The following is a 12,424-nucleotide window of genomic DNA, read 5'->3' as shown; positions in this document are numbered from 1 at the left end:
GTAATGGAATACGTGCCACTTGCCTGGATGAGTGCAGCTCCATCAACAATCAAGAAACTTGACACCATCCAGTACAAGGCAGCCCACTTGACCGGTAGCCCTCCACAAGCATCCAATTCCTCTACCATCAACGAACAGTTGCAGCAGTGTGTACTATCTACAAGATGCACTGCAACAACCCACCAAAGTTCCTAAGGCAGCACCTTCCAGACCCATGACCACTACCATCTAGAAGGACGAGAACAGCGGATACCTGGAACACCACCACTTAGAAATCCCCCTCCCAGTCATTCACCTTCCTGACTTGGAAACATACTTTATACTTTATACTTTATTGTTGCCAAACGATTGGTACTTGAACGTACAACCATCACAGCGATATTTGATTCTGCGCTTCACACTCCCTGGATCACAAATATTAAATATAAAAAATAGTAACAATTAATAAATATTAAACATTTAAATTATAAATCATAAATAGAAAATAGAAAAATGGAAAGTAAGGTAGTGCAAAAAAACCGAGAGGCAGATCCGGATATTTGGAGGGTATGGCCCAGATCCGGGTCAGGATCCGTTCAGCAGTCTTATCACAGTTGGAAAGAAGCTGTTCCCAAATCTGGCTGTACGAGTCTTCAAGCTCCTGAGCCTTCTCCCGGAGGGAAGAGGAACGAAAAGTGTGTTGGCTGAGTGGGTCGTGTCCTTGACTATTCTGGCAGCACTGCTCCGACGGCGTGTGGTGTAAAGTAAGTCCACGGACGGAAGATTGACTTGTGTGATGTGCTGCGCCGTGATCACGATCTTCTGCAGCTTCTTTCGGTCTTGGACAGGACAACTTCCATAACATATTGCAATCCTTCATTTTCACTGGGTCAAAATCATGGAATTCCCTCCCTAACAGCACTGTGGGTGTACTTACACCTCAGGGACTGCAGCTCATCAGCTCCTTCTCAAGAGCAACAAACCATGGGCAATAAATGCTGGCTTAGCTGGCGATGCCCACATCCTGTAAATGAATAATAATTTGAAAAAAATAATAGAGTCATGACCCTGCCCTAACATGCCTATTTAGACTTTGGAATATCAGGAGGGAACACTCTTCACAGACTTCCCAATGCTTGACTTATTCCTTAACTACAGGATTTATGAAGCTAGTCCAACAGAATTTCTAATCTATTGGATGATGATGGTAGGTAATGTCTATGGATTTCAGGGTTTAAAATCTCACTTGTTTGCACTTTTATGGTGTGAATGTTACCTGTCACATCAGCCCATACCAGAATCTTGTCTGGGTTTTACACTAAGCAAGCAGTCACTGAGGAATTGTAAATGGAATTAAGCATTGTGCAATCATTAGCTAACACCCCAATTTCTAACTTAATGTTGGATGGAAAGTCATTGGTAGAGTTGCTATTTGGGATTAGGCTGCAAACCATTGTGGTAAGGAGCCCCTGCTTTAATGATCACTTCCTACAATCACAGTGATCTTCTTTTTGTGTAAAGTATGTCTACAAACATTGAAGTGTCTTTCCCTTGATTGCCACTAACTTCAAGAAACCAAACTTGGTAAAATGGTGCCCTAAAATTAATTTCTCCTCTCTCTGGAACTCAACTGTTTGGTTCTCTTTCACACAACAAGAAACAAACTTCTACCAGAAATGTATATGAGAAGATCTTCAGTGTTCTGACACAATACTTGCACCATTTAATTTATTATGGGGGCACCTGACACTATACATTGGACCAAAGCAGACTTCAAATAATAGTTAAAAGTTCAAAGTAAATTTATTATCAAAGTGCACATCTGTCACCATATATGATACTGGAGATTCATTTCCTTGTGTGAATATGCAATAAATCCATAATAGAATAATAACCATAACATAATCCAAGAAAAACCACACCATCTTGGGCATTCAACCATTGTGCAAAAGATAATAAACTGTGCAAATGCAGAACAAAAGAAATAATAATAATAAAAAATAAATAAACAATAAATATCAAAAGCATGAAACGAAAAGTTCTTGAAAATGAATCCATAGACTGTGGGAACATTTCAATGAAGGGGCAAGTGAAGCTGTGAAGTTATCTCTTTTTGTTCAAGATCCTGATGGTTGAGCGGTAACAACAGTTCCTGAACCTGGTGGTCCTGAGCCTCCTGTACCTGCTTCCTGATGACAGCAGTGAGAAGCGAGCGTGACCCGGGCGGTGGGGTTCCCTGATGATAGATGCTGCTTTCCTGTGACAATGCTTCTGTAGACATGCTCAGTAGTGGGGAGGCCTTTACCCATGATGGCTCAGTTGTATCTACTACGTTTGTATGAATGCTATCTACCTAGATAGGAAGAGGAAGAGGGCAGGAAGATGGAGATTATGAAAAACGAAGGCTGTATCAAGAGATCAATTATGATCAGGCACGCAGAGAACAATTTAGCATGTTGAAAACCTCAGTTCAACATGTTGTTCCTCAGTCTACTCTATTTTCATCTATCAGCATTTTATCAGCAAGAACATATAACTTGTGGTAAACTATATTTGACTAAAGTTGATCAAAATATCACAAAATATGGAACGTACAGTGACAGAACAGAGCTTCTCAAATAGGCTATAAGTTGAAAGAATGTCTTGGAAAATTTGCCTATACAAATGCAAGCCTTTCATCCAAACCCCTAACAGATGATAATGTCACCAAAACTGCAAGTAATTATATGGTGAGGAAGATAGCTCCATTCTGGCTGGACATGACTTTGATATGCTTTTGAAAACATCAGGGGGAAAAATCTGATTAACAATCTTTTAGCATGCTGATAAATTCAGAGTTTGCTTGTGATGTGGCATCTCTTTCCCACCAACCCATCCACTAAGTCATTCATTGCCATAGCAGTAAATCTGGCTTCTGATTTTTATGCATGCTTGGTCATGACGTCCAGCAAACTGCACAAAACCTACGAAAAGTTTTCCTCTGTCAATTCTAGACACAATGCACCTCTGCTCTAAGTGCTGTAGTTGAGGCCAGCAATAATGGTGGTTATCGCTAGCTAATTAGTAACCAATGCTAATGGGGTTACAGTATGAATTTTCAGCATGCTGTAACCCCATTAACATTCAACATGAATACAGCATCATGCACTAAATCAAACAGACAATGGTGAATCATGCATCAACTTTGTAATCCATATCTCATTCCTATCCAATTATACTCCACAGCCTGTTAATAAACCAACTTGAGAAAAAAAAGGTTACTATGGAGGGAGATCATAGCTTACAATAGTTTTGGGGCTCAGGTGCCTTTCATTTTATGATTCCATATGTATTTTGGAGGGAAATCAAAAGAGAACAATGTGGTAATTAGAGGAAACATGGTGGCAATGTGCTGCCCAGGATTGCTTCCCTCCGGGGAAGTGAAGAAACATTTTAACAAGCATAAATTACACTGACAAGAGATGATCATGCGTTGCTTGCTAATTGGCAGAAATGTAGCAAAGCAGATATTTCCATAGCTGTCAGGATTTTAGTGTTCACCGTGCCTTGCTGAGAAAGCTCCACTGAATAAACTTAAAGAAAAGCAATTAAAAAGAACCACACAGTCATTTACTCATACTGCAAGAAGGCAGAATCCAATAGCTCTAGTCCACAATAATCATCATAATTTAATCCACAGTAATAATTGTCTTCAAAATACCCAGAGAACCAATGTGAACCAATGAGCTACGAAGGACAAGCATGCACTTGGTACAGACCTGGTCTATTGTGTAAGAAATTAGATCCATAGGGATAATAATTCCATTAATTTTATCTTATATATACACATATATAGCTAGAAACAAAAAAAAACATCCATCACATTGACGCAGTCATGAAGAAGGCATGCTGGTGGCTTTACTTTGTTAGGACCTTGAGATTTGATATGTCACCAAAGACTCTGGAGAGCATTCTGACTGGTGGCATCACCACCTGGTACATGTTACGTATACATGGAGCAAGAATCACAATGGAGTAGTATGATTAAACATTTTTATAGAGTTTTGTTAGTAATGGTACATGCTGGGCAATGGTGCACAGTGTGGGAACTATGAACCAGACTCACCAAGACAAAGCATACATATTCTAAAGCCTGCAAGGAAAGAGAGAGCCCTCTGCATATAATTGATCTAATATGTTACAGTGGATTCTACACTGGGGTTGTAGATTTAGCCAGCTCCATCAGGGGCACAACCCTCCATGCCATCAAAGATATCTTCAAAGGACAGTCCCTCAAGAAGGCAGCATCCTTCATTAAGAATCTTCACCATCTCAGACATACCTTCTTATCATTACTGCCAATGGAGAGGGGTTACAGGAACTTGAATACGTACACTCAGCATTTTCGGAACAGCTTCTTCTCGTCCACTATCAGACTTCTAATGGTCTATGAACCTATGAACGCTCTCTCAATATTCCTCTTTTAAACTGATTATTTATTTATTTGCTTGTTCTTTGTAAGTTACATTAATTTTTATGTACTTTTTACAATACTGTTGACACAAAACAACAAATTTCACAACATATGTCAGTGATAATAAACCAGACTTTGATTCTGAAATGTATACACAACTAACTTAAAGTACAAACTATTTTCTAATTTGCTATCAGTTTAGCTGAACCCTTTTACCTGCATCTTCAAACATCAGCTCTTCTGTATTTAAATATATCAGGAAGCCTTTGCCAATTTACTAATCAATGTTGTTTGTATCAGAACATCTGGGTTTGAAGGGTGGAGTTTTAAGATATCTTCTTGGCTTTGGGATATAAACAATGACAATGTTCAGGTGTGATTTAACCAACTGCATTGTTGCATATATTAAGTAAGATATTTTTATATGACTATGGAACAATCAAATATTGTTATGTTAAAAGTTCTCACTGAAGAAGTTAAGAATCTTGCTTTGCAGTGAATCACATGTACTGCCCACACATGGACTAATGCTGCAACTGAACATCAGCTAGTTTGGAAAAAGATACCATAGACACAGCTGGATGATACCATTCTTAATGCTGATTATCTCCATTTAAAGCCACAAAACAAAAGAAGGCTACTTTAATTACAATGTCTTTTTCCTCGACTTCAATAAAGATCCATAAACATAACTGTTATTTTTTAAACTGTTGATGATTAAGATACACGCGCTTGATTTTGGATTCATTTCTTTCAGTCAAAGCTTGTTATTTGGCTGCTGTGGTGAATCAGACAGTATTCATGTGTCATAGATGTGTATGACAATGAGAAACGGACTTGTATTTCTTCACTACGATCTGAGCCGTATTGAACTTCCTGGAAATGAAAAGTATTTTTATTTTAATAGCATTTTTCACATATTATTCAGCTTTCAGCATGCAATTTGTTTTAGTCACTATTCTGAGGGTAACTGTTTTGCTCATATCAAAAAAAAAGAAAAACTGTTAGGTATTTTTACACCTGAGCTTAAATTAAATTACATTAAGTTTGCAGCATTTAATTTCTGTGGGTACAATAATGTGCTACATCAAGACTCTCATTGTGATCATATCATGGCCACTGGTAACAAGAGTAGACGGGAGTTTAATGGAGGTGTAAAGTATACTTCCATTCATCAGTCAGGGTATTGAGTATACAGGTACATATGACAGTGATATTGAACCTGATTCTGATTCTGACTGACCTACCACGGGATCAGAATCAACCTATTCTGCACCCACTGATAGAATGATGGAGTCACAAAGGTATACAGCAGAGAAATAGGTCCTTCAGCCCAACTGGTTCATGCCGACCAATAAGCCCCATCCAAACTAGTCTTGCTTGCTAGCATTGAGCCTACAACCTTCAGGTGTACAAAGATAATGAGAGACATTGACGTGTGGATAGTCAGAGGCTTTTTCCCAGGGCTGAAATGGCTAACACGCAAGGGCACAGTTTTAAGGTGCTTGGAAGTAAGTACAGAGAAGATGTCAAGGGTAAGTATTTTACACAGAGTGGTGAGTGCATGGAATGGGCTGTCAACGATGGTGGTGGAGTTGGATACAATAGGGTCTCTTGGATAGGTACATAGAGCTTAGAAAAATAGAGGGCTATGGGTAACCCTAGGTAATTTCTAAAGTAAGTACATATTAGGCACAGCACTGTGCGCCAAAGGGCTTGTATTGTGCTGTAGGTTTTCTATGTTCTATGTTCTAAATCTTTCCAAGCCATGTATCTATTCAACAATTGTTTACAGGTTGTTATTGTACCTGCCTGAACTATTTCTTCTGGCAGACGATTCCACACAAATACCAGCCTTCATGTAAAAAAGGTTTCCCCTCAAATGCCTATAAAATCCTTCCCTCTCACCTTAAACCAATTCCCTCTAATTCCTGATTCCCCAACTCTGGGATAAAGACTCAGTGCATTCATTTATCTATACCCCTCATCATTTTATACACTTCTATATGATCACTTCTCAGTCTCCTACATACAAGAGAAGTAAGTTCCTGTCTGACCAACCTCTGCCTATCACTCAGTCCCTCAAATCCCGGCTGCATCCTTCCAGTTTAGTAACACCCTTTTTATAGCAGTGTGACCAAACTGAATACAATTTTCCAAGTGCAGCCTCAACAGTGTGTGATACAACTTAACCATGACCTCTATACTCAAATCTCATTTCTTATTAAGTCCACCATGCTAAAAGCCTTCTCCACCACCCTGTTTACTTGTGACTCCACTTTTAGTAAACCACGTACTTTTACACCAAGGTCCCTCATTTCTACAACACTTCCCAGGCTCTGCCATCCACTGTGAAAGACCCACCTGGACTGACTTTGCAAAATTCAATTCAATTCAAGTTTAATTATCGTTTAACCATACATGAATACTCATGAATATAGCCCAACGAGACAGCATTACTACGGGGTCAAGGTGCAAAGACACATTACCAACAGTCACACACAGTAAGCACACACAAGATCACAATCATGTAATAAGAGTCCCAAGACCCACCTTCCCCCCACCCCCACCCCACTCCACAGCGCTGCTGCTTGATGCATGTAAGTTAACAAACCCACATAGGATATCACTAGAAATACAGCAATGCAGAATATGTCTGTAAAATATAGATAATCCAGACACCTCCTGCCCACTGATATCATCTGTTGTCTGGCCCCCAACACCCTTTAGGTGACACCATGGCTTTGAGGCCTAGTCCACGTCCCAATGCCCAACTCCCGCTAGGCGACCATGTCTTTGAGCCCTAGTCCTTGCATATACAAAACACAACAGGACAAATATATATTTATGTAGTCCAGATCCCTCAGTCTATTTTAAATCAGCAGTTGTCACAACTGCGCCACACCATCTCCTGTAGAGTGCGACCCCGGTAAAATGCAACATTTTACTCGTATGTGAATCAAAATCTGTTTGTCATTTCATGGCCCACTCATTCAACTGATCAAGATCCCCCTGTAATTTTATTAGCCTTCTTTATTATCCACTTTATTTCCTGTTTTAGAGTTGGTTGAAAATCTACTAACTGTGGCCTGTACATTCCAATCCAAATCATTGATGCAGATGGCAAACAATAATGGGCCTAATACCAACCCCTGAGACACAACAGTAGTCCAGTCCAAGGCACAGCCTTTCATCAACAGCTTCTGCTTCTTACCATCGAGCTAACTGTGTATCCAATTAACCAGCTCTCCCTGAATTCTATTCCATCGAACCTGGCAGAGCAGTCTACCATGTTGTATTTCATTAAAATCCTTATTTAAGCTTTCAATGACTCTATTTTTTCTATGATTTTTAACTTTGATATTTAAGATGAAGCCTCCTGTATTCTTTCACTAGTGTGAAATGGGAATTTGTTTGGCACCTCTTTGGAATTGTCTACTTATCCTTAAGGCATTACTTCATGATTCTTGGAAGTTTTGGAAGAGATTTAAACTAGGGGGTTAATTTTCAAAGATAGACTTTAAAGGCCACTTCATGTACAGAAAGGGAAGTTGCCAGTGTTGATTGCTTGTATCAGACTGCTATTCAGCACACTACCAATCATCACTAATTATCTTAAACATATATGAATACACGTACAAGCATTTAATGTGCATGTGTTTAATATGATCTCTAGAAATAGTCAAATTTAAATTTCAAGATTTTCTCTAATCACAGCTTTGTTGAAAGTACAAAGGCGTTGAAACACTTAAATCTGAACAAAAATAGCAAAGCAATATAGAAGCAGTTCAAAATGACAAAATGCAAACTTAATGACTGATGTTAGCCAGTTCATTTTGCACAGTGGTCAGGAGATAATATGAACTTCTGAGCAAGGAGCTGGAACTAAATTCCTGGTAATCAGTTGGAAAGCTTTTGGATACTGAATTGGGCAAACTGCACGCGTTGGATGACTGAATTAAACTGAACCACACAGCCTCCCTCATTTTCAATTATCTAATTGTGAATAAATAGAACCTTCTCCAGATGGGCAGCTTGGTTACAAACAGCAGTCAAAGAGAAGTAATAGAGTTAGCTCATAGATTATTCACTGCAGGGGGGCAAAATGGTGATTGTTAAGAAACTGAGGATTAAATACTCGATGAACGGGCAAATAAGTGGAAGATTGGAGGAGAGAACTGTTGGAGGGAGAAGGAGGCCATCTGTGTTTGAGAAAAGCAATGTTGGCAGGAAAGAAAAGCTAGAGCATTGAAAAAGGAAATCAATTAATTTAAAAATAAATATTAGCATTATTTTAATAAAATCCCATTTTGGAAGTGTAGTATTATTCCTGAATAATAGATACCTCACAAAAAAGCATTTTACCCTGCATTTCTATCATCTGAGGATTTTTAAATTGGAGTATTAACTGAGTTTTAATTAGATAATGATTAGTACATAAATATCACAATTAAGTGTAACTCTTGCTTTGCCTAGTGGCTTAATATAGGGGGTGATAACCCCCTGCCCGGCCAATCTTAAGAAATCTTGTTTGGGTGGATGCTGTGTGATGTGTCCCCTGTTACAAACCAGTACCCCAAAATAACAAACAGTACACATATGCAATTAAACGATTAAGCTTTATAACTCTTACTTTGACTCTATAGTTAGTAGAGAAACAAAATTTAAAAAAGGGCCCAAATCTTATTAAACAAGCTGTGCGCGAAGTTGCAGCTCACTCATAGGCTGATTGGTCCCCATTGACCTCCCCCGATCGTCGCTGCCCTTCGAACCCCTGCTCCGAGTCCACCCCATCCGGCAGTCTACCAAATCTCTCCATTCACGTCTTCTCTCTTCATCTCTTCCTCTCTCTCTCTCTGGCAAAAGCCCGCAAAATCAACAGCTTACAGATTCACAAGACAGGGCAATAAAATCCTGATTGGCTAATATGCATTCCACCGTCCTGTTATCTCCAGCCGTAACCCAAGCATTGCTGCTACAGAGAAACCGTTACTACAGCAGTGAACATTACAAAAAAAAAGCCATTACATTAGCAGTGAAATCTTACAGTGCGTTACACTCTCCCCCCACCAAATTTAGTCATGTCCTCGTGACGTTGAGATAATTCGCCAACCCTTCCTGCAAAACACAAAGCCCAATCCAGGTGCAAAAGGCAGTGACGTAGCTCCCCAAAACAGTAGAGATCAAGCCCTGTTCCCTAGGCACTACATAGGTCAACCTATCTGGTGGTTTCCTAATCCTCTGAGACCTCCGTGCCTCCTCATCTAATTCTTCAGGCTCAGATGCTACTGGGGATACTTCGGGTCCACTTTGCAAGTCCTCCCCCGACCTATCACTCATGCTCCCCTGCAAATCGGAGCCCTCTGTCCCGTGTTCACGCCCTGTTTCCTCTCCTTCAGTGTCCTGCTGTAACCCAGGCTGCCCACAGATAGCACCCCCCCCCCCACTTCACCTGACTCAGTGGGAGAAGGATTGGGAGTCTCTTCCCCAGTCAGTGGGGAATTAGTGAAAGGCAGCATGTACCACACATCCAGATCATCATTCTACGAATCAGTATCCCTCTCATGGGTGGGCCTCTCCTGCTGTGGGCCCTGCAGCCGCCCCGCGTTTTCACAGAGTCTTCTTACTAAGTGTAGGCTCCAAGTCGGGCTCTGGGTCTACCTGCACCTCTTGTCCCGAGACAGCAGGTGGTTCCGTTGGAGAATCTTGATAGGCCCTTCCTCTCCTCTTGTTTCACCCGGAAAACTGGTAGGTTTGGCATCTGACTCTCCACCACATAGGGTGTGGCCGCCCAGCGGTCAGCCAACTTATGCTTTCCAGGTAGCCCCAAATTCCGTATGAAGAACCTCACTTTTTGATCATACCTCCTCTTATTTCCTCGATTCTGCTTGGTGGCCACGACCCCAGCCAATTCATAATCCCTTTTCAGCTCTCTCCTCACATCAGGCACATACTTCAGATAAGTCTTTGGTGGTAAGTCACCCTCGTCAGTATCAAAACAAAGGTCATGGGCAACCTTGCCTCGCGCCCAAACATCAGATAACGTGGCGAGTAGCCAGTTGCTTCATTTTGTGTACAGTTGTAACTGTGAACCAGATGCCCAACATGTTGACTCCACCTGCCTTTCCTGCTGATTTCCAGGGTCTCGAGCATGTCCAGCAAGGTCTGATTAAACCTCTCAGGTTGGGGATCATCCTGCGGGTGATAGGACATGCTCCTCGACTTCTCAACTCCAAACATGCCCAGTAACTCATGGATGAGTCTGCTCTCGAAGTCCCATTCCTGGTCACTATGTATCTGCCTGGGAAGGCCATAATAAACAAAATACCTCTCCTATAACACTCTGCCACCGTAGTCGCCCTCTGGTCCTTGGTAGGAAAAGGCTGAGCATATCTGGTGTAGCGGTCCGTAATGACTAAGGCATTCGGCGTGTGCTGGCATCGGGCTCTATTAACAGAAAATCCATAAACACCAGGTCCAGGACCCTGCACTCTGCAAGTGGGACAAAGGAGCTGCCCACGTGGGCAGTATCTCTTGCCATATGCAGCAAGTGCACAACTTGCAGTATTCTTCGACCTCCGACTTCATCCGGGGCCAGTAAAACCGGTTTCTGAGCAATCCATAGCTCTTGTCCACCCCCAAAAGTCCAGAATCATCATGAAGTGACTTCAGTGCAATCCTCCGATACTTCTCTAGCAAAACCAGGTGGCAACGCCGAGGTCGGTCCGGGGGTAACGAGACCTGGTATAAGATCTCGTTCTTCAACTCCAACCGAGGCCATTCTTTCATTAATGGAGGCAGAGAAGTATGTTTCGTCTTCTCCACCGGAGCCATGTCTCCCTTTTCAACCGCAGACCAAATAGTGCCAATGCCCGGATCATCTCGCTGAGCAGCTGCCACTTCCCCAGAACTCAATCCCGGCAGCTGATTTGTCTTCAGAGCAGTCAGGTTAGAGTAAACTTGGGGTATGGTGTCATCAGAAGACCCCAAATGATCCACTGCTTGATCCTGCCTTTCCTTTTCCTCTGCCTTCACGGTGATGGCAAACTGACACAGGGCCTTCACCCCAGGGGCAGGAACGCTCTCCCACTCATCGTCTCTGTCCAGTCCCTCATGCACCCATCAGAACAAAGCATCCGCATCAATATTCTGGCTCCCTGGCTGGTACTTCAGGCTGAAATCATAGGCAGACATCGCTGCCAACCACCAATGGCCTGTAGCATCCAGTTTTCCCGAGGTCAGGATATATAATTAGCGGGTTGTAGTCCGTACTCACCTCAACCTTGGCCCCTTAGAAATAGTCACTCAGCTTATCCACCACCGCCCATTTCAACGCCACGAATTCCAACTTGTGCGTGGGATAGATTCTCTTGGAGGATGACAGACTCCGGCTGACAAACGCCACAGGCCTCAACCCGGTGCCCTGATCCTGATACAGGATGCCCCCTAAAGCCTCTCGGCTGGCATCTGTGTGCAGTACATACGGCAATCAGGGGTCCGCAAAAGCCAACACTGGTGCCTGGGTCAGCAGCTCCTTCAGTGACTGAAAGGCCTCCTCACATTTTACATCCCACCTCTGTCCAAAGGGCTCCGATGGATTAAGATACTCTCCACCCTCCTGTCCTTTTTTCCCCCTCCCTTTCTCACCCAAAGCAGGGTAACCACACAGAAGCTAATTCAATGGCTGACTCACTTTGGTGTAGCCCTTCACGAATATCCGATAATAACCACAAAACCAGAGGAACGAGCGTAGAGCACTCACAATCTGGGGCCTAGGCCAAGTGGTCACCGCTTCTATCTTAGCCGGGTCTGTAGCTACTCCATTCCATGTTAGTTATGTGTCCGACATAACTAACAGACGTCTTGCAGAACTGGCACTTGTCCAGGGAAAGTTTTAACCCTTCAGCTTTCAGGCAGCCAAGCACCTTCAGCAGGCTCGCTTCATGTTCTTCCAAGGTGGATCCAAATACTATGAGGTCATCCAAATACACC

The sequence above is a fragment of the Mobula birostris genome, chromosome 10 (genome assembly GCF_030028105.1).
Source record: "Mobula birostris isolate sMobBir1 chromosome 10, sMobBir1.hap1, whole genome shotgun sequence".
In the NCBI taxonomy this organism is placed as follows: Eukaryota; Metazoa; Chordata; class Chondrichthyes; order Myliobatiformes; family Myliobatidae; genus Mobula; species Mobula birostris.
This window is presented reverse-complemented; position numbering follows the sequence as displayed.